Raw genomic sequence first — 27,416 nt, 5'->3', positions numbered from 1 at the left:
CTGAAGGCCCTGGAACTCATCATCAAGGATAAATCCTTGAAATACCCGTAGAGGCTGGAATAAAGCTCTACAGTGATTATAAAATGCCTGTGACTGCTGTAATCTTTGGAAAGTTTTTCCTTTGATTATTGAGAAAAGTATGAATCATTTTTGAGATATTCTTTTGATAAAATAACATTCAAAATGAGAAATTGGCCTCACATTGTTTTCTTATTCTTCAGGAGGTTCATGTCTAATTTTCTGTCACCAGCAAACTTTTTGGTTGAATGAAAAAGGTTTAAATCTGTAAATAGAATTAACTATTCTATACTCTACCTGCCTATGTTTTAATATGTGGTCTGTTGCTGTGTTATATCTAAGATTAGGCCTTTTTAAAAATACCTCCGTTGAAATTTTAAATTCTAAACTTTTGCAGAGTGAATCTAAAAAAAAAAAAAAGTGATAAAACAAATTATTTATGGTCTCATCTATATTTCAGTTCACCATTCAGTGTGTCTCTTCTCCCCCCTAATTGAAAGGCCATGGCAGGGGACCTGAGCAGCAAAGAGCCTGATCAATACATTAGCAGATGTGTAAATTGATCGGCTAGTGTGTGATGGAACTGTTCATGTACACAAGTATATAAGTGTCAGAATAAGTGTTTGCCCGCTCGTGAGTGTGTGTAAAAAGGACTCCCACTTATTGAGGTGTCAGTCTAATTCATTCTCGCCCAGAGACTGTTGTGTGGTTGCAGGACGATTCATTAACTCTGCAGGCTCCAATCAAAACTATTCCCAGCATTCCCTGCTGTAATAATCACTGCATACGAAATGAGAAGATTCATAATGCCAAAGGGCACGAGGAGAAGCGTGAATAAAGCTCATTTCAGACTTGCAACCCTTCCTATTAATCTGACGGCATGAACATGTCAGCTTGGTGTTTGATCGAGCATGTTGGCGCTGTTAAGGAACAACATTCGTAACTCAGAGGATCCAGTAGGATTTACATAACATTCCTCATTTATTGGCGAAACAGCGTGTTCATCATAGGCAAGAAGGCCATCAACTTATCGCAAAAAATCATTAAATACACACATTTAACAGTCTGATGCCTTCTGTTAAGAAATAATTGGAAATCTGAATTACATCTCTCAATTTGATGACAGAGAAAAATAAAAATAAATTCTCTGCAGAAGAAAGTTAATCTCTAAAGCCAAAAACATGTTACCTACCTGCACTGATATAACAAACATGATGGCATCTTACTGTATAAATTTACCCTAAAACATTCCAATGGGAACTTAAAAGATTTTTGAATTTATACCCTAATTTATACTTGACATGTCTTATGACTTTAGCAACCATTCACATTGGTCGATAAAAGTTAACATATTAATATGATCCTTTGTTGCAGAAAACATCTCTGGAAACCCAACAACCAGGATTAGTTTGGTGAGATTTGTGAAAGTGGCTGTTGCTGCTGTGCTGCAGAGCATCAGCAGGCAGGCTGATAACTGGATATGTTGTCAGGCAGATTGAACCCATAACACAGAGTAGCAGCTATTCAAAATCCCATTTTTAAATCTCAATTATTATTATTATTCCACATAAGTTCCTCATCAATTTAGCAAGGTTTTTCCAAGCTACAATAGCAGCCATTCAAAAAGACCCTTCCAGGTCAAACAACAGCCATGGCAGCCAACCTTCCCTTCAACTCCCAGCAAAATCCCCTTCAACTTGCCTTTTTTATTTGACTCCATCCCTTGACTCAATTACAGGGTCTGACCAGGAGATGGTGCTTCTCTTTAGATATTAATGTTGGCAAATCAAGACAGAAAGAATATTATAGAACAATGTTTGATGTTTAAAAAGGAATTGTAGGGGACCAGCCAAGGACCAACCAGGGACCAGTCAAGGACCAACCAAGAACCAGCCAAAGACCAACCAGGGACCAGCCAAGGACCAACCAAGGACTAGTCAAGGACCAACCAGGGACCAGTCAAGGACCAACCAAGAACCAGCCAAAGACCAACCAAGGACCAGCCAAGGACCAACCAAGGACTAGTCAAGGACCAGCCAAAGACCAACCAAGGACCAGCCAAGGACCAACCAAGGACTAGTCAAGGACCAGCCAAAGACCAACCAAGGACGAGCCAAAGACCAACCAAGGACCAGCCAAGGACCAGCCAAGAACCAACCAAGGACCAGCCAAGGACCAACCAGGGACCAGTCAAGGACCAACCAAGAACCAGCCAAAGACCAACCAAGGACCAGCCAAGGACCAACCAAGGACCAGTCAAGGACCAGCCAAAGACCAACCAAGGACCAGCCAAGGACCAACCAAGGACCAGTCAAGGACCAGCCAAAGACCAACCAAGGACCAGCCAAGGACCAACCAAGGACCAGCCAAGGACCAGCCAAAGACCAACCAATGACCAGCCAAAGACCAACCAAGGACCAGCCAAAGACCAACCAAGGACCAGCATAGAACCAACAAGGACCAGCCAAGGACCCATCAAGGAAAGTGGGGTAATTTTGAATGGCTAATACTGTACAAGCTCATAAAGGTACAACTATATATTGCATTTAAATTGGCCCAATTAAAACTCTGGATGAATCATTTTATTTATATTAAAGTTAAAGGAAACAAACTCTGACCAGTAATATTCTCTAAGAGGCCTCATTCGGCCTTATTGAAATAATTTGTTATTCATCAAATCAATGGTACCTTTTTTAATGTTTGATCTAATTGTGAGAATAATGCAGTGATCCTTTGAATTCCACAGGTCTGCCTTCTAAAGGGCTTTAATCAAAATCCTATATGAAGATTTTACTGCAGTTTTTTTTTGTTCAAACATGCAATCAATCTTCCAGAATAAAAGCAGGTGCTGATTTTATTCCTGCATATGAAATAACATGTTTCTTTCAACTGGAAGTATTATTAGCATTTTGGAGTAGCCAGGAAAGAGCCGGACTTTTTAAGGGAAATATGTATAAGGGGTTAAAGATTAGGGTGATGGCAGGGAGCTTCTCAGGCCTAAAACACTTGGGGCTCATCACCGAAAATAAAACAATAAAAATGATTAGAAACATTGAAAAAAGCTGCTTTACTTTACTTAGTGTAATAATGGGGAATCTTTACAGGCATTAACAAGAGTATAAATAATCATTAATGCAATATTTTGTGTTGCAAATCAGAAGAGAAATATAATATTTTTTTTAAACACTGCCTGTTTTGAAATGTAATTATCTCATTGGCAATCAGAGATCAATCAAAGCTTCACCGAATTAATCTTTACTGCTGAGCTTTGTTCAAATGCATATTGGTAGACTGTAGAACTTATCTATGCTCACATTTTCTGCACCTTAGAAATTGAATTGTTATTATGGTCATCTTAATCTCTAATATCTTTAAGTTTGTTTTCTTCAATTAATATTACCTCCAACATGTCTGCAGCCTGACGGAATCCATCGTCAGTGTAATTTAATCCGTCCAAGCTGCTGTGATTGGGACCCTGAGCTGACAAGCATCCATTTTCATTTATAATATGCACCTCAGGATGTATTTGGAGCTATATAGCTATTCCCAGTGGTCCCAAAGGAGACTGAGGAAAGTTAATCATTTATTAATCATTTACAGTTGTGGTCGCAAAATGTAGTTTCTCTTATTTCATATATTAATTTATGCTATTTACTCACTATAAAAGTTTGCACTCAGCCTGTTTCACCTGCAAGGCCACACACTGTGTGATGGTGTTTGTGGACAAGACACTTTATCCCATAACAAGCCAAATTCTTTCTCAAGGTTTATTCATAAAATTTCTTTACTGTTTAACCAAAGTGTCCGTAATTTTTTTTGACGCTGACAACTTTTCATGATTGCAAGTAAGGGGGAGCGAACGCTGCCCAGGCAGAACGGGGCAGATTACTGTGCAATAATATGATGAACTCTTCTCCTTCTGCAAGGATGAAAATAAATTGCAAACTTAGTTAAATGTATCGATCTTTAGCTGGAGTAAATGCTGAATACTTTTTCCCCACTACAAAGGTAAACGGTTAATTTGGTGACATTTTTTGTTTTTATAATTTCAGGAACTTTTTACAATATTTTTCAAAGGCTTGAATCTAAATTACTGTAAGCCTTAAAATCCCCCCTTTCCACATGATCTTTTGAATGTTTTCATAACACATTTACCTACGCTGTTATAATCATTAATCAGAGGAACAAAAGAAAGAAACATTTGCCATTTGTTATAAAATTCAACAGAATTGATTTTTTCACAGTGAAATAATAAATATTCACTTTTATACCAACTAATCTACACACAGAGGAAAAAAACAAAGGAAAACTCCATGCTGCTTGGTTGGTCTGCTCAGTCCTTAGCCTGTTAAAATGTGGAGGCATGAGGGGCTGAACCCCAATACTCAAGCTGCTGTCATGTGCAGGCCAATAATTACTGCTGTCATAAAAACATGCCAAGTTACAAATCAAATGACCTTTTAGACAAGAAGCGGCCAGCAGTGCCGCTGCCAAAGAAAGACAATCCACACTAAGACTGAGCTCTGTTCTACCAGCAGCCTTTGTTCATGATGCCTACCAGACTAACTGCAATAAAAGGAGCAGATTTGGTTAAAACCTTTAGAACAATTTAAGGTCATGAATTACAGGTCAATAAAAATACTTTTTTTTTTTGTTCAGTGAGATCTGGTCTGACTGAAGCAGATGGGCGCTCAGTGCAGCCATTTCATCAACCAAATGTTTGAGAGATTCAAACAGAGAAACGTTTAAATATGTGACACATTAAGGACGGCAAGCAACGATTATTTTGCTTCTTTCGATTCATCTGTCAACTTTTCTTTTGATTAATAGATTAATAATTGGATATCAAAATATTCCTTAATGAAGATGTTTTATGAAATTAAACCAGGAGGAGTTTTTGATAGAGCAGAAGAAATAGATTTGTTTTTATCTTAAATCCAAAATGTTTATGTATTTTTTTCTTATTTTTGTCTAATTCCTGCTCTAAGTGGGTCGCTCTGTCAGCTAAAGCCATGTTTTACAGTCTCTATACTCCAGTTAACGATCGATTACTAAATTAGTTCAGTTATTATTTCAATAATCGATTAATCTGATTGTTTCTGCCCTTGACACATTGTTCTGCCTCTTCTACAATTCAAACCACTTCTGGCATTTGCATTACAGAGACATCTGCTCATTTTCATCTCCATGAAAAAAAAATAAAAAAAATCTCCATCCCTTTTATTTCCTTGTTTGTTAACAGTGATTCATTTCCTCCAGTAAGATAGCTATTTCTAAGGTAAACATAATCACAGACCACTAACCCCTGCAGCGTTACAGTTATTATCATCCGGCTGAGCAATGCACTGCACTTCACCTCCACAGCCGTCTCCTCTCTCATCTTGTCAACAATCATTTATTAGATACATACGGTTATACAGAGGTGAGCAGGTCAGGCAAAACAAGGCAAACAAGAGGCTTATGAAGACATCTGATGTTAAACGGACTCTAGATGGACATGGAGCAAGGACAAGGAGAACAGCTTCAGGTTTAGTTTAGGAAGGAAGGAAGGAAGGAAGGAAGGAAGGAAGGAAGGAAGGAAGGAAGGAAGGAAGGAAGGAAGGAAGGAAGGAAGGAAGGAAGGAAGGAAGGAAGGAAGGAAGGAAGGAAGGAAGGAACGGGGGAATGAAGGAAGAAACAAAGGAATATAGAAAGAAAAAAAAGAAAGAAAGAAAGAAAAACCTTCTTTCATACAATTCATCTTCCTGCGTCTCGTTTTCCCTTTTGTATAAAATACTGTTTCATTCTACATTTCCTCAGTATTTCATTAATGTTGGTTATAATGTTGATTAAAAAGAGTAAGCTTTTATTTCTAATTAAAAACGACCCCAAATTAAACATGGGTTTCAATAGAATAAAGGAGCATTTCCTGTTGCTACTGGAAACACATAAACAAATAGATAAAACAGATATACTCTAAGAAAGCATTGAAAACTGAGCTACTGAGACAGAGACGCTCACAGAGTCTGAATCTGGGAAACAAAAAGTCTCTTTGGGATCATTCATCAAACTTCAATCAAACTGGGTCTCAACGATAAACTAGATTTTCACAATTTCACCTTGAATAGTTTTGTTAGAAGAAAGCTGACATTATACAGTCTATAGAAATATATCAATGAAATGGTTTTTAAAGCACATGAAGGGAATTGATGCTCTCAGGAGACGTCCTGTAAAACTACAACACACAGTATTATGGGGGGGGGGGTACCTTTACTGGTGTGTGTGGAGGTTTAAAACGGCGCCTGTCTAGATATTGGTCCATCATGGTTTTAAAGTACTTTTAGTCAATCAAACATTCCTGACTCACTCCTTTTTTCACTTTGCTTCGCATTCTCCCTCCCTCTCCCTCTCTCTCTCTCTCCCTCCTCCCACCGTTCTCACCACTTATTTTTGCCTTCTTCTCTATGCTGTCTAGAAACTTCTCTCTGGCCAATTAGTGCTCAGTTTGTTGCAGCAAAAGACAATATGTCTGCTCCAAAACCAGAGAGCAGGCCCTAAATGCTCTCCAGAGACGCAGATAGACAGGGAGACGGAGATTAGTAGAAAGAGGAGGGGGAGAAGAGGGGGAGGGAGAGAGGAAAACCCATGAATCAGGTGAGGAAGACCTTCTGAGTCCACTAAAGCTCCTCTAACCTCTAGCTATTAAAAATACCTCAGATGTGTGTTTGATTACAATCACCTTAACAAACTCAACTTTTCCCTCTGATTTCTGAAAAACAACATGAAACTTTTATAACACCTTTGGATTTAATAAGAAACAGATGCTTTAAATTAATGTGGTTACCGATGTCACTTTAATATGAAATAAAAGTAGAGGACTGCAGCAGCACAGAGGGGGTTGGTATGTGTGTGTCGATGTCCGTGTGTAAATATACATCATGATGCAATGTCACCAGGGAAAGATACGGTCAACCCTGACGCCAGGCATCAGACATACCCATTAGAGACTACACACTCGGAGAAAAAGATATGTGGGGTCTGCAGAGGAAAAAGCATTAAAAACAAAGCCATACTCAGACATCAGTTGGAACAACATGCGCTACACAAGGAAATATAAAAAAGATAAGAACGGCTGAATCCCTTTGCATCCTGCCTGGGCTGTAGCGATCAGCGTGAGACGGCTCAGAGCAATGGAAGGTATGAAGACAGGTGACGGCTGATGTCAGACCAACATAGTCCCATCAGAACAGGGTCCCATCAGGCCCGTTTGTCCAACAAAAAGTAGTATACACTTCTGTCCATATTTAGGCGTTATCAATTGCTCTGATGTAATATTCTGATGTTTAATATCATGTTTATGATTATCTGTGAGCAGAATTTACCATATTAAATAGAAATTAAGGCTTTAAAAGCATTTCTTCTTCATTTGGTTGCAGAAATAAATAATAATAAATAAATATTGTCCTAATATATTGTTTATGAATATAATTAAATTGAAAAGTTTAAGATTTTTTTAGATGTAGTTTAAAAACATTTGGTTTACGTGTACAAAAATTATTCATTTTTTTTATCATTCATAAATAGGAAGGTTTATGGTTTATTCCTGATTTTTTTCTGATGCATCAGAAAAGAAGGACTTTCATATATTAATTATATTAATATATAAAAGTGTTTTAATTTAATACATTAAGTCATTAATATTTGACAAGATATTTTTCAGAGAGTGAAAAAATAAGCTAAACAATGAAAATTCTACTAATATTAAAGGACTGAGAAAAAAAAAATTATTCTGTTTCTAGAAACAGGCTGAATTCAAAGATAAAAAATTTATATTAAGGCCTAATGCTAAAGACATTCTAATATAGATTTCTTTAAATGTTCTCCGACATTAAAACCAACAAAATCTGCATTCCACAATATGATGAGTCAGTTAACATCTGATCAACCATGAAGTTTGAATTATCTGAAATTATTGAGTCATAATTTAGATTCATAAATATCCTAGTATGTATAAAAATCCCCAACATTTTTATTAGATAAACAATTAAAAAAAATGCATTCATTATATTTTGTTAGGATGTAATATGTTGTGTTCTGCAGCCCATCATGATGTCTTTAATCATCATTAATTAATCTCTAAATTCTAATTGGTCCATTTGGACAGCAGCTGACCAATCATCATCTCTGTCAATGTAAAAGCCACAATATTTGACTTTTATTGGTAAATACTGAAGTGTCTCAATTTGTTATAAATACTTTTTACTCACTATTATTATTAGTTCTGAAATTATCTAAATATTTTTCGGACATTAATCTATTGGATTAAGATTCCCAATTTTATTGTAATTATCAGCTATAGTTAATATTAATTTCACATCGTATTTACAATAGTACACACTTTTGACCTTTGCTAGATAACACAGGAGGACTTCAAATAAAATGCTTTACCATTTAGTTTTAATACAGAAATTCTGAACAAAAAATAAATAAATGTGGATGGTCCTCTGCTCTTCTAACCTCCCAGCTCATCTTTCCTGTCCCAATAATTTCCTACTGTCTGATTTTAAAGATGACGTCTCTCTGGACACTCCTCCTCCTCCTTAAAAAGCAGAATAACGAAGGATTAAAGTTGATTCATAAGTAACTTGTTATTGTTGTGGGATCAGTTCCAGTTGGGTTAAATGACAGCTTCTAAAAAATGACCTGCATAAAAAAATTCACTGAGTAAAACTCAAAACACTTTTTAAAATATTAATGACTTTAATCAGGTTTAAATCTGTTTAAATTCCTTATTTATGAGTAGTTTCATTCTTCCTTAAGCAATGTTCGTGACATCGGCTGAATGATTTGCTTGACTTGTTTTCATTAATATGGGGACTAAATTAACACACATTGGGGGTGAAAGACTGTAGGGCAAAATGGAAGCAAACTGAAAGTAAGCGGAAATGTTCAGGTTCCTACTGGCCTGACTAGCTAATAGACACCATTTAAACTCACTATCAATCTTCACCTCATAGTCATTCCAAAAACATTAAACCAAAAATACAATCCACTGGACTTTGTTTCCAAGTTTGAAGATGTTTCTCTTCCCATCCAAGAACATTTTTCAATTTAAATTGTCAGAAATAGTGTTGAGTTCCAACCTTAGAGTGGAATAGAAAACAAAGCTTAGAAAACATGCAAATAGAAACGGATGAATGGATCCACCCAATTGGGAATGGTGGTCTTTTGGCCTTTTTTGTAAGCCTGCAATGCCCCATACCTGTCTATGTCTCTGAAGGGGGGGTCATTAGAGGGAGTTGTTGGCCTGGCTGAATGTTCCCCTGTAACCTGCTTGTAAACCTCACAGTAAAATAGAGTTTAAACATTCATTTTTATTTCTCTGATAATTTTAGCTCATCAACTAAATGCTTGTTTGTCTAAATAAACTGTTATTGGGTATAACAGCTGTCTCAATATATTAAGTTAAAATAATAAATGGTACATTTAAAACCAAAAAAATTTGTGTTTTTATTTGCTTTTCTAAGCGACATCTGGCATAATTTACCTCTCAAACAAAATCCATCATGAAGGTTAGACACGTGACTGAAACTGCTCTTATTCAGCGCAGCGTTTGGCTGCAGCCCCTCCCCCTTCATGTCCAAAAGTTTGTTTTCCTTCTGTGATTAATATAAAATCCTCACTGTAACCTTTCCCTTCCTTCCACCAAACTTTGTTTCTCTCAAAATATCCTTCTAGCAGCTGAACTTGATAAGATGGGAGGTTTGAAGCAGATATATTTAGAAGAGATAGAGCACCATCCATTCCAAGATTTTTGTTGGTTTTTCAAGTAGCCTAACTATTTTTTTTATTTTCTTTTAAAAAACAAAAACAAAAAAAGTTAGTTTCAGTGCACCTTAAAATAAAATAAAACTAAAGCTATTAGTTATATATAAAATGAATAGGACCTTGTTAACAAGAAATACTCCTTAGCTTCCACAGATTAACACAGTTTCAAATTGCTGCTAATCACTATCCTGTTATTGTTTTCTTCTTGTCAGAATTATTCCAGCATGGAGAGACTCAGAAGATGACAAAGGGGGTAACTAGAGAGTCTGTGATCATGAAATGTAAATATGGAGAAGATGCACTACAAAGATGTAAATCTAAAGAAATTATTTTTGCTTGAATTGAGGAGGTAAGTGAGACACTTTGCCAATGGAACAAGACAATTTACATTTAAAAAAATGAAATACACAATTGCATTGTCTTATTTCCAGTGCATATTACCTAGTTAACTTATTTTAAGAGTAAAAATACTCATTCCATTTGCAAATCATGTTATTTACCTGCTCAAATGAGGGGTAAATACACTTAAAGGGATAGTTCGGGATTTTTGACATGAATCTGTATGGCATCCCCATCACCAGTGTCATGCAATCACACTGACTTACCCCTGGCAGCATCCTGTGAGCAGAGTTCTCGTCCAGCTTTGGTCAAGCCGAAAGTAGTCCGGCAGGTTTGCTAGACCCAGCGAAATAAAACGTTTCTCTTCCCAAAACATTATGTGTTCAAAAGAGTGATATTTTTGCATCCCAAAAACATTGTAGTGGAAAAAGTCACACGTCGTTATCAATTGGTCCTATTTTCTTTCTGTTCGTATCAGTGTGCGCCGTCATTCAGACAGCTAGGGCCTACTAACCTGACAACAGCCAGATGCATGTCTCCCTCCGCCTAGCTCCTAGCTGGGCGGAGGGAGACATGCATCTGGCAACGTTTTATTTCGCTGGGTCTAGCAAACCTGCCGGACTACTTTCGGCTTGACCAAAACTGGACGAGAACTCTGCTCACAGGATGCTGCCAGGGGTTAGTCAGTGTGATTGCATGACACTGGTGATGGGGATGCCATACAGATTCGTCAAAAATCCCGAACTATCCCTTTAATTTTATTCATATTTACTTATTTCTAGTTTTTGCAGTGTAGATGATGATAGAATAAGCAGATTTATGGGAAGCAGGATCTCTTCCCTCCAGGGTTTGGGGACTGAATGATGAGAGAAGAACACACCTGAATGGAGCAGGTGGTTGATTTAGGAGATAAAGTGGGCAGAAGTGGGTTGCAGGTTTGCAGAAAGGTTAAAGAAAGTGTTGAAAACTATTCTCTGCTCAGGAATGAGTGCTGACAGAGGTAGAGCTGGTTGGAGTGGCACTCAGGAAGTTTACATTTCCTACAAGTTAACTTCTTCTGCAAGAGCCTACCTTCAGTCAGCTGAGCTGCAGTGCTTAGCAGCAGAGGGGGGAGGGGCAGCACTAGGTGGATACTCAACAATAGACATCTTACAACTGCAATTGTTATAATGTTCTAAAGCCTACAGCAAAAACAGTGTTTGAAATATTTCTGCTTCTTAATCACACTTGAAATGATATTAACATCAAACCAAGACAAAAAAACAAAGTTTCTCTAAGTAGTTATTTAATTTACTATGTAAAAAAAAAAGTAATTGTCCCTCATCCCTAAGGACTGCTTATAGCATAACTCTAATCTAGCATTTTCATCACTTTATTGCCACCACATCTGGAGGCCTAAAAAGGCCATCTTAGGTTATGATGCATCCCAATACAAACTGACTTGGACTAGAAGAGTGCAACAGCTTTTTTTTTTTTTCTTATTCATTTTTTATGTTAAAATGATATGGAGCTGTTTATGTGTGCATTAAAATGTTTTCTTGAAAAGCATGATTTCAGGCCTAAACTCTTGGCCACTTGCTACAGCCGATGTGCTGTTTCCCCTGGTGGAGAACGGCTGTCACTGCAGCTCTGGAATCCAAAACAGTTTATGCTACGTTCACCCCGCTTGCGCTTTGGGCAACAAAAGTGGCCGCTTCACATGCAAAGTCTTTGGTTGATGCGCATCAAGGCGAAACAGCAAGCGCTATGATCAATCCCCTGAAACAGTTTATTAACGCCTAAATTAACTTCGCATGTCGAAACCTGACAGCTAAATATGTTTGCTTTTATTATCCTGGTGCCTATAGTTTGGATTACGTATATGAAAAACATTAACATCTACTTCCAGCCGCCACCAACAGTAGGGGAAAACCCCTAAGAGGCGAGCGGGTCTGAGGCAGCTGCTGCCAAACATTAAAGGCTGTTTGATAATCTAAAATATTTGTATGACACATAAAAGCAGAAGGAATCTGTAATGGGGCAGATATACAGTATTTATTCTTCATTGAATGGGGAGGTATTTATTCTTTATTTCAGTTTCCAACAACATATTGCTTTATTTTGATCCTAAGGTCTCACAGATCAGAACAAATATACTTATAACTAAAAAGACAAAGAAAGACTTAGCAAAAGTAATCGAAATGTTGTTGGACTTTCCTCCCTTCCTTTTATCATCCCGCTCTCACCCGTCACTCTCCATCCCAGTGGAGAGGAAAAGGATGAGAGCAAAAAAGACAAGTGTCTGCAACAATTGCCCCTCAGTTCAAGTGCATGAGTTTGTGTGACGAAATGCTGCATGAGGGATCGTCCAGCTTCAATCCCTATGAGACCTTGTTGTCTCCCTTTTCTTAACCCAGCCTCCCTTTACTCCCCCCTCCCCTCGCAGATTCTTCGCCTTCGCGAGTCCGAGCCTCATTCTCTCTGCGTCCTTCATGCACACACCTTGTACAATTATACAGATCCAGCAGCTCATATCCACTCTGAAAGGTCAGAGAGTTTAAGGGTTGTCCAATAGATGTGAGCCTCATGGGAACCCCCTTCTTTTGCTTTTAAGACAAGGAAACCACCGTAACCACGACAACTCTGGGCACAATTACTACCTGCTCCTGTGTGTGTTTGAGAAAGAAAGAGAGAGGGTGTGAGGCAACGCTGAGTTAAGACCAAACGGCAGCTTTTCTCTTGCTTTATTTGCAAGAAAAGAATCCATGCTTACAGATATAGCTTTCTGGAACCGTGTTAAATATTTATTAAATTACATACAGTGAAACAGCTTCATGTACAGTGAAAAGTGTTTGCCTCAAGTTTTTAAATAATTCATTTAAAATGTTTTAGATCATCTAAACAATGTTTAAGAATATTTTTTTTTCTTCTAATAAAAAATAAAATCAACACGGCACTATGTGAGAGCATATTTTCCCACCAAAAGCACAGTCACAGTTTTTTCTTTCTTATTTCTCCTCTGCTTTTTCCACCTGCATAGACCTCTGAGGACCACCTGTCACTGTGGAGAGTGGAAAACCTCACAAGCTGCTCTCCACACCTCCTGCTCCATTCTGCAATCCTTAAAGTTTTAGGCAGCCTCATCGCACATGTGAATGATTCAAAGTGGACGTAGCATTTTGTTTTAGATGCTAAGAAAAGATCTTCTGATCAATGTTGTATAAAACCAGATGAGGAGGATCAGAAGCAGCCCACTGACACCACATACAGTAGTATATACTTTAGTAGTAGTACTTTACTATAGTAATAGACTGGATGTTCTGGTTGAACTGTAAAGTGTCTTGAGATGACATGTGTTGTGAATTGGCGCTATAGAAATAAACTGAATTGAATTGAATAGTAGCCATTCAAAATGTCCCCTCTTTGTTTGATGGGTCCTTGGTTTGTCCTTGGCTGGTCCTTGGTGGGTCCTTGGCTGGTCCTTGGTGGGCCCTTGGCTGGTCCTTCCTTGGTCCTTGGCTGATCCTTAGATGGTCCTTGGCTGGTCCTTGGTTGGTCCTTGGCTGGTCCTTAGTTGGCCCTTGGCTGGTCCTTGGTGGGCCCTTGGCTGGTCCTTAGTTGGTCCTTGGCTGGTCCTTGGTGGGCCCTTGGCTGGTCCTTCCTTGGTCCTTGGCTGATCCTTAGATGGTCCTTGGCTGGTCCTTGGTTGGTCCTTGGCTGGTCCTTAGTTGGCCCTTGGCTGGTCCTTGGTGGGCCCTTGGCTGGTCCTTGGTTTGTCCTTGGCTGGTCCTTGGTGGGTCCTTGGCTGGTCCTTGGTGGGCCCTTGGCTGGTCCTTCCTTGGTCTTGGCTGATCCTTAGATGGTCCTTGGCTGGTCCTTGGTTGGTCCTTGGCTGGTCCTTAGTTGGCCCTTGGCTGGTCCTTGGTGGGCCCTTGGCTGGTCCTTAGTTGGTCCTTGGCTGGTCCTTGGTGGGCCCTTGGCTGGTCCTTTGTTGGCCCTTGGCTGGTCCTTGGTGGGCCCTTGGCTGGTCCTTCCTTGGTCCTTGGCTCGTCCTTAGTTGGTCCTTGGCTTATCCTTAGTTGGTCCTTGGTTGGTCCTTGGCTGGTCCTTGGCTGGTCCTTAGTTGGTCCTTGGCTGATCCTTGGTTGGTCCTTGGCTGGTCCTTAATTAATCCTTAACTGGTCCTTGGCTTATCCTTAGTTGGTCCTTGGTTGGTCCTTGGCTGGTCCTTAGTTAGTCCTTGGTTGATCCTTGGTTGGTCCTTGGCTGGTCCTTAATTAATCCTTAACTGGTCCTTGGCTTGTCCTTTGCAGGTCCTTGGTGTGTCCTTGGCTGGTCCTATGTAGGCCCTTGGCTGGTCCTTCCTTGGTCATTGGCTGATCCTTAGATGGTCCTTGGCTGGTCCTTGGTGGGCCCTTGAATGGTCCTTCGCTGATCCTTAGATGGTCCTTGGCTGGTCCTTGGTTGCTCCTTGGCTGGTTCTTAGTTGGTCCTTGGCTGGTCCTTGGTGGGCCCTTGGCTGGTCCTTAGTTGGCCCTTGGCTGGTCCTTGGTGGGCCCTTGGCTGGTCCTTCCTTGGTCCTTGGCTCGTCCTTAGTTGGTCCTTGGCTTATCCTTAGTTGGTCCTTGGTTGGTCCTTGGCTGGTCCTTGGCTGGTCCTTAGTTGGTCCTTGGCTGATCCTTGGTTGGTCCTTGGCTGGTCCTTAATTAATCCTTAACTGGTCCTTGGCTGGTCCTTGGTAGGCCCTTGGCTGGTCCTTCCTTGGTCATTGGTTGGTCCTTGGCTGATCCTTAGTTGGTCCTTGGCTGGTCCTTGGCTGATTCTTGGCTGGTCCTTAGTTGGTCCTTGGTTGGTCCTTGGCTGGTCCTTAGTTGGTCCTTGGCTGGTCCTTGGCTGATTCTTGGCTGGTCCTTAGTTGGTCCTTGGTTGGTCCTTGGCTGGTCCTTAGTTGGTCCTTGGCTGGTCCTTAGTTGGTCCTTGGTTGGTCCTTGGCTGGTCCTTAGTTGGTCCTTGGCTGGTCCTTTGCTGATTCTTGGCTTGTCCTTAGTTGGTCCTTGGCTGGTCCTTGGTTGGTCCTTGGTTTGTCCTTGGCTGGTCCTTGGTTGGTCCTTGGTTGGTCCATGGCTGGTCCTTAACTGGTCCTTGGTTGGTCCTTAGCTGATCCTTGGCTGGTCCTTGGCTGATTATTGGCTGGTCTTTAGTTGGTCCTTGGTTGGTCCTTGGCTGGTCCTTAGTTGGTCCTTGGGTTGTCCTTGGTTGTTCCTTGGTTGGTCCTTGGTTTGTCCTTGGCTGGTCCTTGGTTCATCCTTAGTTGGTCCTTGGTTGGTCCTTGGTTTGTCCTTGGCTGGTCCTTGGTTGGTCCATGGCTGGTCCTTGGCTGGTCCTTCGTTGGTCCTTGGTTTGTCCTTGGCTGGTCCTTGGCTGGTCCTTCGTTGGTCCTTGGTTTGTCCTTGGCTGGTCCTTGGTTGGTCCATGGCTGGTCCTTGGCTGGTCCTTGGTTGGTCCATGGCTGGTCCTTAACTGGTCCTTGGTTGGTCCTTAGCTGGTCCTTGGCTTGTCCTTTGCAGGTCCTTGGTGGGTCCTTAGCTGGTCCTTCCTTGGTCCTTGGCTTGTCCTTGACTGGTTCTTGGCTGGTCCCCTACAATTCCTTTTTAAACACCAATCTTAGTACTAAAATATTGTTTTTGTCATAATTTCAGACATGAAGATCTAAAGAGAAACGTCATCTCCTGGTCAGACCCTGTAATTCAGTGAAAGGGTGGAGTGAGAGAAAAAAAAATATTCACGCCCATGAGAAGGGCAGTGGCTGGAAGTTGGGGGAGATTTTGCTGCCATTCGGCTGACGTTTGACTGAGAAGAGCTGTTTTGAAGTGGAGTGGAGTGGAGCTCCAACCCTGATGCTCTCTATAGATGGGACCAGAACAAACTACTGGTTATTTGAGTTGTCATCTGTGTTGTTGGATAAACTTATCAGGAATAATAACTCTATATAGGGAAGGCCTGCACCAGTTTCAGATGTGATCAACCATGAAATGGCCGTTATTATTTGCTATCAGTCCCATAGATTGCCTCCAGACTCTGCCTACTCTACCTTCTAGTAGGTTTCTTATGGCTGATAATATGGAGCTTATTGCTGATAACAGACGCTTCGGCTGCGTCTAAAACCTTAAGTTTCTCTTTCTAGTATTCGACTGAGTGTCCATCTTTAGGTACGATGCACCAAGTTTGAATGGTAAGCGTGCCGTACAAATTTTATTGGTACTACCCAGTTCCTATTTACATAAAACCACACATGGAGTGGAAGAGTGGTTAAATTTCCATGCACACAAGAGCATGGCGACATCAGCAGCTGCTGCTACAGTAAACAAATCAAGCATGGCTGATAAAAACTGCTTGAGAAAATGGATTTACTTTACAAAATGCAATGCAGATTACGCTCAGTGCAATACTGGGACAGGAAATGGGAGCGCATACTTCTAATCTGAGGAATTAAATGTCTAAACACAAGATTTTTAATAAATAGAGCAGAATTATTCCATCAGATCTACGGCCACAGCTCCTGCACCATCAGCACACCTGCACCATTAGCAACTGGTCTGCAACCAGCAACATAGGTGAGGCAGGCACATCGTCACCTCTGTCTGCTCCAGGTAAGTTAGCCTAGTGTTTATGATGATGTAAGCATGGAACTGAAAAAAAAGATTGTGTTGAGTACCGAAAAGGATCCGTTGGCTACTCATCTGGAACAGAAGCACAAACATCCCGTAAAGATTTATAACATGTTAATGGGTATTAAACAATGTATGATCATCTACTGTTTTTCAAGCTGTGTTAATTTCTGAACACATTTAGGAACACATTCATTACCGCCTCAACTTCACTATCAATTCAATCTCCAGGCCCCTGTTTTATTCCAAATAAGCAGGATAGACCCCAGGCAATAGGCCAACAAGGAGACGTACGACCAGGCGTGCAACACGCCCACATAGCCAATTAAAATCTGCAGTAAACACAGCGTTCATTTCCTGGGCTAACAAGAGGAAATGGGAAAGGATCAATAAAAGACAGAAAACCAGCTCAAACTAGGAAAATAATCTGCAGATTAGTCAAATAATTGATTAAAATGTAAATAGAACTACTCTATTGACATAATAAATCAAACGTAAAAGCAAAAGATTCTTAAAAAAACTGTGCAGTAGCTGTAAAAGTTTCAAGTAAAGGGAATATGTGAAATGCTTAAGAGATACGGCGAAAGCAAAAGAAAGTAGAGGCGAGAAAAAGGAATGAAGGTGAGCATCCCTGGAAATACAAAGAAAAAAAATGGGGTGAATTTGATAGTACAGATAAAAAGGTGGACAGGAACTCGAGAAAAAGTTTTACAACAGCAGTAATATAAATCTATCCAATTTACTTTGTCTGTGTGTATGGAATGTGTGATACAGTGCGGGCAGCATGGGTCCTCTAAAAAGCACCTATGTGGCACATAACCAGGCGTAGCCCCTCAATATTACTACAGGGATCTGTCGCTGTGACACACACACACACACACACACACACCTGCTCTGAAAACAGGGTTGCAGGGACAGTACGGCGAGCCTTTGATGAAAAGTCTGATGTCCTGTTAGTGGCCTTTTCCTTTAGTCGGATCTTCATTTAGGGGTGTGTGTCTGTGTGTGTGTATATGGGGCCCTTTATTTGTGTTTTTGAGAGAGAATTTTTATGGTTTATTCTCTCTGGGGAGGCATGCATGTAGTGGCCAGAGCCAATTGGACATGCCTGAAAGATTTCTTTTGGAGAGCGAAATGTGTGTAGAGGAAAGGAGAGAAAGAGAGGGGCAGTGAAGAAGAGAGATATCTAAAGAGTGTATGAGACAAAGAGTTAGAAGGAGAGGGAGAAACACCGTTAATCCTATTCATTATGTAGCCTCACGGTGGAGGGAAGATGGGATGACCACGGTGGAGGATACATCTTTGTATCGCGCTGTCATTACCTCCGATAAATAAGGAAGACATTCTTCACTAGACAAAAGTATAGAAACAACATAAATTCCTGTTTTCTAAATTAAAATACAAACCTATGATGTTTTCCAGCTCAAACAGTTAAATTCAATGTAAAGAAAAGCAGTTAAAGTTAAGACTGTAGCACAAACAGCACGTATGCACAAATGCACTTAAAATAAGTGCATTTGTTCTTGGTTTGAGGAGGTAAAAAAGACATTTTGCCAGCGGAGAAAGACAATTTACATTTAAAATAAGAAAACACGATTGCATTGTCTTATTTCAAGTGCATATTATGGAATTATCTTACTTTAAGTGTAAAAATTCCCATTCCATTGGCAAACTATCTCATTTACCTGCTCAAATTAAGGGTAAATGCACTTAATTTAATAAATGTTTTACTTATTTCTTTTACATTGCAAAAAAATATAAGTCTAAATAAGTAATATTTTCTTAAAATTTTTGCAATTTTTTTCTTAAATTCAGGAGTTAAGTGAGACACTTTGCCATTGGAACAAAACAATTTACATTTAAAATAAGAAAAGACAATTGCATTGTCTTATTTAAAGTGCATATTATCTAATTGTCTTACTTTAAGAGTAAAAATTCTAATTTCATTGCAAAATCATTATTTACCTTCTCAAATTAAGGGTAAATACACTTAATTGAAGAACGTTTTTTCTTAATTCTACATACCTAGAATAGGTAAAATATTTTTAGAAATGTCCAGTTTTTGCAGTTCCTCTCAGGTTTGACAGCTCATGGTTTTCATGTGTAAACTTTTTTAAATGAGAAATATGGACCAAAATTCAAACTCTGAAGATAAGAAGTGCTTTATCAGAGGCAGTAGTTTTAAAATCAACAAAGAACAAAGACTAAAACATCTTCCACATTTCTACATCACCTTTCTAACCTTTACTGGATATTTTCTCAACCTAAAGCATCAGAAGAAGCTGCAAATGCAAACTGCAGTTTCCTAATATAAATGTTCATTTTTTTCTAATGATTTAGTCTCTAATATTATTTCCCTAGTAATAACTGACACTTGTGAAACCATGTAGTTCTGCCTGATTGTGTCATGATCTTGACACCCGCCGCAGCTGACGAGCAGCCACACAACGCTGTTTTTATATAAACACTTAAAACTTTCCCACTGTCTGTCTGACCTAAATTCTGAGTCCTACATTCTGAGATCATTACAGATTGTTTCCAGGATTGTGTGAAGCTGAGGTTATTGGTCCATCAGAGTCCAAGATAAATGAGAATCAAATGTTCTGTGGGAAGATATAAAGTCTTCACAGAAGAGTCTTTACAGGACCCTCTTCAATAAGGCAGCTGCTCTAACACTTATCTGCTCTGCTCCCTGAGTCCATGGACGCTCATAAGGACCATGACCTGCGATAATCTGTGTGTCCGCTGTGACAAATCTAATGTTTAGTGTCTCCTTTCCATTTCACTTCCACAACCATGTCCATTTCTGTATAGGAGAGATGACCTCTGACCTGACCTTCCTGCTTTGCTGCAGGGATTTGTATTTGACCAAATCCTGTCAGCAATGAGGCATGCGGTAAATCTCTTCTTTGTTGTCAGTAGAGCTTTGGGAACCTTCCAGAGCCGCTTTAAAATTAGGGTTAGATGCTTGAGAATCTAATTTCATTTTCAGTTGAATCCTTCCACTCTTTTATTCTTCTGTTTTTCATCTGAATTAATTTTCCTTTACACTACATGTTCATTTTTTATGTGTTTATACTTGAATAGTATATACTTAATTAATGATTAGATAAACTAAAGGTTATCCCTTTAGTATTGACTATGGGTATGCTGGTCTGACGGGGTATGCTCATCTGACAGAACACTGGTGTAACTAAGTCCAGTTTGTGGCTCGTGTTGTTTAGACGCCACTCAGCCCTGCTTTCAAACCTCTGAATGAGGCGTTCCATCCTAATGCTGCGTTCACACCAAAAGAATTATGGGCATCAAAAGTACTTAAACACAGATATTTGGAGACTGGATCAAACTTGGATCAAAGCTGCTTTGACGCTTAGGCGCTCTGGTTGTTTATCTGCGCTGTTCTTCAAGCTACAGAACAGCTTGGCTTTATTTAATTCATGAGTTGGAAAAATAGTTTTGACACATTTTTAAGTGAGAAAGTCCATCTCCAAACATCCTCTGTTCATAAGTTCATCGGGATTCTTATCCCACTATAATCTTATTGGGGGCACTGTTGCCGACCCCTCAGTAAGTAAAGTAGCTACTGGCTGTGCTAGAAGTCGCTAATAGTCGCTGAATGACGTTATTACTTAATTTGCTAAATATTTTACTTTTTCTTTTTTACTTTTTCTTTTTTCCCTTGTGGTCCACTAAGGAGCTTAAAAATTATGGTAAAACATGAACATTTTGAACCATAACATTTTTTTTTACATTACATTAACATTAACAATCAATTAAATGGAACAAAAAAGACTACAAATAATCAGGGAGGCGCCCCACCGCAGACTCCACAAAAGTCTCTAGATTTGTCGCTAGTCTCTTTTTTGAAAAAGAGTCGCTGGAGGGCTCTGATAGGTCACTAAATATAACGACAAAGTCGCTGAGTTGGCGTAATCTATGTGTAATATGTGTAATCTAATTTAAAGGTAATTTTAACATTTGTTTTGTTCTTTTAAGGGGTTGTGACATGTAAGAGATTATTGTAATATTATCTCTGACTCGTCGTTTATGGGATTAAAATGAGATTTAAGGCGCCTCCTATTCATTCTTACAGCAGCTGTCCGTACTGTAGTCCGACCAAAGATGGCCGCCTTCTAGGCACATTGGCCAGCATCCGATGAGGCGTCTACGTATATGATGTCAATGGCAGGTAGTATCTATCTCTCCCAAAAATCTCCTGGATCAGCTTCTCTGATTGGCAGAAGCTCCAGCGTCGAACGCTCGGAAGCTCGGATGCCAGAACACTTAAACCTCTCAACGCCATCCTCCATGTAATCTGCATGGACATCAGACACGTTGAAGCCCTTTGATACACCAGCTTCAACACATCCAGATTTAAAGGCATTCATACGACTGATTAGGAAATGTGTGAAAATAAAAATATCTGATTTTATTAATTATTTAGCAAATGAAAAAAAGTAAAAGGAAGTTTTTTTTTTTTTTTATGATGTATGATCTTCCTACCGGTTTTTCTTTTTCATATCATTGCTTGTTGTGTGCTTTAAAGGGCCTTGCTTTTGGTTTCCTCAGGTTCATTTAGGAAAACTACTCCTGCTGTATTTGGCCCTGTATGGTTCTGTCCAAACATCCATTTCTGCACTGCTAGAAATCTCCACCTGTCCAAAAACGGGCTTTTGTGTGACATTTCATGTAAGAAAGAGTCATACGGTGAAATTCAGCCTGTCAGCAACATTGGGAGGGATCCACAACATGCTTTAAAGTGTCGGCTTTGATGGCGCCTGAAGGACCTGTGCTTTCAGGAGTGTGAAAGCCGTGAGGATGGGGATGGGGGGGGAGGCTTCAGTGTAACAGCTTTCCAAAAAAAAAAAACCTGAAAGTCAGCTGCTTCTGAGAAAAAAAAAAGCTTAATAAAACCAACATTTAAATGAATAATTTCAATGAATATGTTAAAGGGCAAAGTAAAATTAAGGGAATAAAAAGAATTTGATTTAAAGTAAAAGAGTTTTTTTATCCTCTTATAAGCAGCTGTAATAAAAGACAAATTTCTATCTGCTCATTCTGTTCCTCCTCCTCCCTGTAGACTGTTAGAGAACTTTAAGATGCACGGAAAATGTGGATTCTAATTTGGGATTAGACGGCAGACACTAACCCCACATTTATCTGAAGCGCTATGTAAATGTGTCTCCTCTGTGAGAAGTTTTAAAACTTCTTACAGACTATAACAAATAAATTCTCTGTGATTCGTCAGCCCTGGCGCTTGATAAGAAGTTACATTCTTAATTAAAAGGGAAAATACCGGAACAATCTGCCCAATGTTTGGGGTTTAAGCCTAACAAAGTTTTGATTAGGTTCAGGAGATGTGCCTTTATTTTCTAATGAAGCAGTAAATGACATCCTGCTGAGGATATGGTGACCTGACCCAAGAGGAGGCAGTGGTTGGGGGTACGGTGCTGCAAGTTACCTTCTATCTGGAAATATTCAGCAATGAGGGATTTATTACATTCACTTTAATGAAAAAACTTCTGCTCATAATGTACAGGTGTTTTTACATCATAAAGAGAATGCTTTACTGTTTGCACAATGAAACTGTGCAGAAGCTTTGCTATAATAATCATCGATCAGTCAGGAGTTATTAAATAAAACATCAGGTGAAGCTGTAAATATAATTTGCAGCTTAATTTGTTGACAGATCTATTAGATACACATTTTAAACCATTTTAAATTATTGCAAAGCATACTTTAATCAATAGGGATAAAAATATAATTTCTAGCAAATCTAAAATGCTGCTAACAAAAATAAGAAGACTTAAAGGCAGCAATTAAAACTGCAATAGAACCAAAAATGTTTTTATTCAGAACCCTGCCGTACCCACAGCACACCTGGATTTGAACCTCTAACTTAATTAAAGTCATAGGGAAGTTATATTTAAATGTCAAATCATTCTGGTTTAAACATGTATATAAATATACTCTTTATCAGGCGCAAAATTTGTTGCAAAAATTTAGAAAATTTCCATAAAATAAAAATCCTGTCTTGAAATCTGTGTTTTTTTTTCTTCGTTATCTTCTGCAGGCCAGTTAGTTCTACGTCAGTCTGAACACCTAAATTCGGCAAATCATATATCAACAGTCATCTGTCAATGAAATGGTTTCGGTCATAGCATCTTGATTCATATGTCGCAGCTAATATACGCAACGGTTGAAATAAGAGTCCTTTCCTTTCCCATTGAGTTCCTTCCAGTGTTCACGGCGTCTGTGTCTTCAGCAGGCGTAGAGCTAACAGAACTGGCAGCGTTGCGAGGCAAGGGCTCAAACATGTACAGCTGGAAGCCTTCTACACCAAACCAAGCTTCTGCCGCCCTGGCGTCCTCTTCCACAACATCTTCGTCCCCGCTTTCCTCCTCTAAATAAAAAATGGATGATGGAGGAGACTCATCCACGACCTCTGACACTAAACTCTCCTCCTCTTGCATGTTTCCTCTGTCCATAGCGTTCCTTGACAGCGTCGTTTCTAAGTCACCAATTTAGTGCTACTTGGTCCCAATGGAATTTCCCATTGGGAACCTACAGTACTAAGTTGCTAACTGGTTAGCAAGATGCTTCAGACAAACTGGTCACCACCAAACTTTCTTGCGAACCTTCTGCTACAACAATCCCGCCCCCTTGATAAAAAAACCAATCACATTCGCTTTATTCACTGGTGTAAAATCGGGCACCACTCAGGAGAATAAAGAAATGCAACGGTTGGAACGGCCGCTTCCCTTCGACTTTAAGCCTTCCACACGGTCCAACTTTACGCCATAGAGGCCCAGAAGGCTTGGACTCTCTCCATGTAGACGACAGGAATCATATTTCTTTTTCAAGCCTTAAGGGAGTTATCCAGAGGCAGCTCCAAAATAAAGGAGGGTGGGACGGAAAGTTTGAAATTATTTTTAAACATATATTGATTGATTTACTTTATTGATCTCATAGTGGAGAAATGTACTTGTTACATTAGCACAAATAGTCAAAGAAGAAAAAGAATCTACCAAAGGACGAAAAATGAGCATTGGGGTATATATAGTGTGTCCACATATATATATTTGACAGCTGAAGTCTCTTAGAAAAAAAGAAGAATCACAGATAACTGTAAAAAAACGACATCTTTTAGCAAATTTAAAGGGCTTTATTCAGATCCTGATTTTCAGCATATTTATTAAGAGACATGAGGGTTATGAGGGAATCAAAGGAAAAAAGCTAAACCAATCCAGACCTTTGGACTTTCCTATATTTTTAAAAGCTGCTAGGCATTGCTTAAAATTAGAAGAGCCATCCAATAATCCCAAATACAGATGTTCTAACATCAGCGTGATTTTTTCTGGTCCCTGTCAGCATCATGCAGGTGTAGCGGAGCTGTGCTCCTCTTTGGACGAGCTAAAGCCAGAGGCCTTCACTCATCCATTCAGCTCGTTAGAACAGCGTTTAGATGTGTCTCTGTGCTGGACTGGGACCAAAACAGCCTCACTCTGGATTAACGAGAAAACATTTTCATTTCTTCATTAAATAAAAATAATGATGATCAAAAGTTTACTCCATGATTCTTGATTTAATCTGAAGGGATTGTTCTGTGTGTGTTGGAAGCTTTGTTTGGAGTTTCTCTCTAACTAATTGTGTTTTCTAATGACAGGGCTTATTCTGATTTAGCCAAAGATGGTTCTCCACCTTCTATAGAGTTCAGGAAGTTTTGGGTTATTAGCAAACAAACACTCACTCTCAGAAGATATGGCATTCAAGATTATTAAATGATTGATAGATGAAACCTTTTATATGAGTCTAAAACAAGCTATTTTCTTCTTATTCATGCATTCGACATCGCTCGCTTAAAATACTGGAAGAAAAGAAGGAAACCTTGTGCAATAAGATTACTGCATAATTTATTTGAGGTTATCATATCAATTTGTTTTCTCCTTCTCAGTGATTATCCTGGTAACTGTCAGCTAACTGCATGAAAAACGCCACACATGCAGGGTTCAAAAGGACTTTGTCTTTTGGCAAAAAGAGACGGACAATCAGAAAGATCCTGAGCATCTGCAGATCACCAAGAGGCTGATTCCTGAGAAAGAAAATCACAAAGAAAGAGAGAAAATATGCACTAATAAGCATGCGGAGAGAAGAGGGGGCGAGTGAGGGACTGTTATGAGTTAGAGAGTGAGAAGAGGCTGAGTGAGAGAAAGAGTGCGAGTCCGTTGCTAATGGATGTTTCTGCTTTGCGTGTGGTTGAATGTGTGCTTGTCTCTCAGTGTTTTCCTCTTCCCTTTTAGAGGCACTCTAATCCTGTGATACAGCGGTCGGCGTGTGTGTTTGTCTGCAGCACTGAGTGTATGCAGTACACAACTAAACTTCCTCGCTATTCCTCTCATTTGGTGGGACCTCTTCAAACATCCATCTCCCACTTCTTCTCAATCTTCTCAATGTCATCTTTCTCTGATTCCCCTGCTAATCCTAAGAGACCTTCAATGAAATTAATCATTTGGATTGAAAAGGAACATTTCAATGAAAACTGATACTATTTGACATATTTGTCTAAACTGTAATCATGTTACTACACACACACACACATACATATATTTATTTATATTTATTTATAAATTAATATGTATTTATATATATATGTATAGTGTTTCTGCTGAAGCCTTCTAACACTTTTAACGTTTCTTTATAATCATATTATATAATCATATAATCAGCTTTTGTTTTTGTGAGGACTGACTGATTCCGGCGTTCCCAAACAGCATTAATGTTTGCATTCTGCAGAAGAGGTAAGAAACAGCAGCTTCTCCAGAGTCCTGCTAATGAGACGTACATTATTTTAATAGCAGCTCAATAAAGATGTATTACCCGACCAGTGAACCTGATCCTTGGTTGTTGTATTTTTTATTTTTTAACCGGACATGTCTTCATACGCAGCCAGGCTGAGAGAATCAGTGCTGATCTATCACCATCGTTCCTGTGTTCAGTCAGACCAGCATACCCATAATAAATACCAGTTTATCACTTTAGTTTATGCCTTTAATTTTGCACCAAAAGTAAACTTTAAACCACCTCAACTGACATATGTCCCTTTAGTTTTAATTACTTCCTATTTAACTGCTTACTTTTTTTTTTAAGTGTATGGCAATCTCCCCTTAAATTGTTTGTTGTTTTTGTATTAGGGCCAGGCTAGAGATATTTTTTTTCTTCAATTTCATAAAATTATGAGAACAAAGTCGTAAAATTACGAGAATAAAGTCACAATGAGAATATTCATGAAAATATGAAAATAAAGTCAGAATATTAAGAGAATAAAGTCCTAAAATTAGAAGAAACAAGTTGTATTTTATGACAATTCCTACAAGAAGCACTTTGTTCCCTAAAATGAGGAACGTCATGTGAAGTTAGACTTTGGCTCCAGCTACATAAATAAGGAAATCTTTTAGCAGCAGCATCAAACTGGGCAGGATGTCAAAGTGGACTGATGTTGCTGATTGGTGGAGCTGGTCGGCCATCATCTGCTGGGCGGAGCTTGAAGCTTTCTTTCTGAAACGGGTTGTTGTATGATGACTTTATTCTCGTAAAAAAAAAAAAAATCCCTAGCCTGGCCCTAAAACTCCGTCGCACACACCCATTGAGGTAGTTTAAATTTAATTTTTCATGCAAAACTAAAGGGACAAATGCAAATCTGACATCTTACGCATACGTATTGACTACGGGTATGCTGGTCTGATGGGGTATGCTGATCTGATGGGTATGCTGGTCTGATGGGGTATGCTGATCTGACAGAACACCGCAAACATTCCAGACACAAAAGGTCCACTGGTGAAAAACCAGTAAAGCCCATTGTTTGCTGTTTTGCATTTTGTGTTTTTTTTTCTTATTTAAAGAAACCATTATCCCCAAACATTTTTTTTTTTTTTTGGAATTTTGCACATTAGAAGGAACCTTTGAGTTTTACTCTGCAGCCAAATGGAGAGTAAATATAACCTCAATTAAGGAACATTTTCCTTTCCCTGTACTTGCCTGTGATGGGTTAATGTTCTCAGCTAATGACAAACGCGCTTTGATCTGAATAAGAGTAAATGATGAGATACAGAAATGATGTCTGTGTCCTCACCTCCCTTCTCTGTTCTTTCATCACCTTCACCCCTCTTTTGTTAATAACAACCTGATTAGGCTGCATAATGCTTTGTTACCGGGACGCTCAATAACACACAAAGGTCAATAGCACTTGAAAAACATTGTGCGCTGATAGTAATTACAGTTGCAGAAAAAGCCAAAGGCTCCGGGTTAAAATGGCAGTAAGGCTAACAGTTTTCAAATGGACCTCATTAAGCATTCATCTACTGTCCTTTGTTTCTTCTTTCCTTCCTTCCTTTCTTCATTTTGCTCATCCATCCATCCGTCCGTCCATCCATCAGCAGTTTTTGGGGATGCTGATCTGTTAGGGGTTGCTGTTAATGAGCCGTTAGGACTAATTGGTATTGTTAGATTGAGGGAGACAGCAGGGGATGCCACGCTTTGACATTTATAAGAACATTATGTCAAGTATGATCAAATGATTCTGCAGGAATCTCTATGGTGTGCAGTTTT

The sequence above is a fragment of the Cyprinodon tularosa genome, unplaced genomic scaffold (genome assembly GCF_016077235.1).
Source record: "Cyprinodon tularosa strain WSP-4 unplaced genomic scaffold, ASM1607723v1 ctg128, whole genome shotgun sequence".
Taxonomy (NCBI): Eukaryota; Metazoa; Chordata; class Actinopteri; order Cyprinodontiformes; family Cyprinodontidae; genus Cyprinodon; species Cyprinodon tularosa.
Note: the sequence above shows the minus strand (reverse complement) of the source record.